Source organism: Arachis ipaensis, chromosome B09 (genome assembly GCF_000816755.2).
Source record: "Arachis ipaensis cultivar K30076 chromosome B09, Araip1.1, whole genome shotgun sequence".
Taxonomy (NCBI): domain Eukaryota; kingdom Viridiplantae; phylum Streptophyta; class Magnoliopsida; order Fabales; family Fabaceae; genus Arachis; species Arachis ipaensis.
This window is the reverse complement of record NC_029793.2, coordinates 62,494,631-62,496,099: the sequence shown is the minus strand read 5'-3', so window position 1 is coordinate 62,496,099 and position 1,469 is coordinate 62,494,631.

The window sequence follows — 1,469 nt, the reverse complement described above, 5'->3', positions numbered from 1 at the left end:
ACAATTACACAGAAGGAGCTGCTGAGACTCTATGCACCCTTTCCCCAATTACTCGATGGTGGTGTAGAGAAGAGAATATACTCAAGGTTTCTTGACATATTTGCATCCCTCCATGTAAACATACCATTCATCAAGGCTCTCCAACAAATGCCCTTATACATCAAGTATATGAAGGAGCTGCTGACCAGGAAAAGCTCACTCAAGGGAGGACAAACCATAGTGATAAACAAGGAGTGCAATACTCTCATTCAACCAGAGCTGCCTACAAAAAGGAAAGACCCAGGGAGTTTTCACATTCCCTGTGCCATAGGAGAAACAATGTTTGACAAAGGACTCTGTGATCTGGGAGCAAGCATCAACTTAATGCCTTTATCCCTTATGAAGAGGCTGCAAATCAATGAGCTGATGCCCACAGACGTAGTCATCAGGCTGGCGGACAAAACTCAAAAACAAGCAATTGGAGTGGTTGAAAACGTGCTGGTGAAGGTTGGGAACTACTTCCTTCCCACAGACTTTGTCATACTGGAAATGGAAGAAAGTCACCTTCACCCAATCATATTGGGAAGACCATTCTTAGCTACAGCCAGAGCACTCAGATGTGGAGCGAGGAGAGCTAATACTAAGGATACATGACGAACAACTCACCTTCAACGTCTTCAAACCCTCACAAGAAGCAAGTCAGGAAGGCAAGGAACTAAGGGCAGAGCATGACAGAGCAATGGTGGGAGAAAAAGCCATTGAAGCATAAGCTGTACACCCTGGAATTCCTTTGGGTGATGAACAAGAGAATCAGTAGCTGTCACAGCTAAAAAAAAAACTCAAGTGGAGCCAAAACCACCAGAATCATATGAGACCAGCAACAAAATCTTCCTAGGAAAAGAGACCACAAAGAGCAGGATAACAGCAAAAGAAACAAAGAAGAAAGTACCAAGGAGATGGGGGAATAAAAAGATCCCTACAGAAGATTTCTCTTTAGGGGATAAAGTGATCTCAGCTTACTTCCTAGATATCCCACCTCATCTCCCCACCATCCCATCTCATTTACCTAAGGTTTTCACCATCAACAAAGTTCTCTCCCTAGAATATGTAGAGATCATTGATGAAGCCAATGGATATATAGGTTTACTGCAAGAAGGGAAGATTTGAAGCATTACCAACCACCTTGACAAAGGAAGAACGTCAAGCTAGTGACGCTAAAGAAGCGCTTCATGGGAGGCAACCCATGTTTTACATGCTTTTAAAAGTAGTTAATAAAGCAAGGTTCAGGGATTTCAACTCAACTTGACATGCACTTGAATGAATCCTTTTGTGCAACATATAGTGAGGAACAAGTTTGGTGTTCAAGGCACACTAAGAGAACATAAATGTAACCCATATCTTGTCACTCTTAGGGGTCTTGAACAAATATTTTACACCACATGGCACCAAACTAAGTTTGGTGTTGCCAATGTTGCACCCCATCCGTCCAT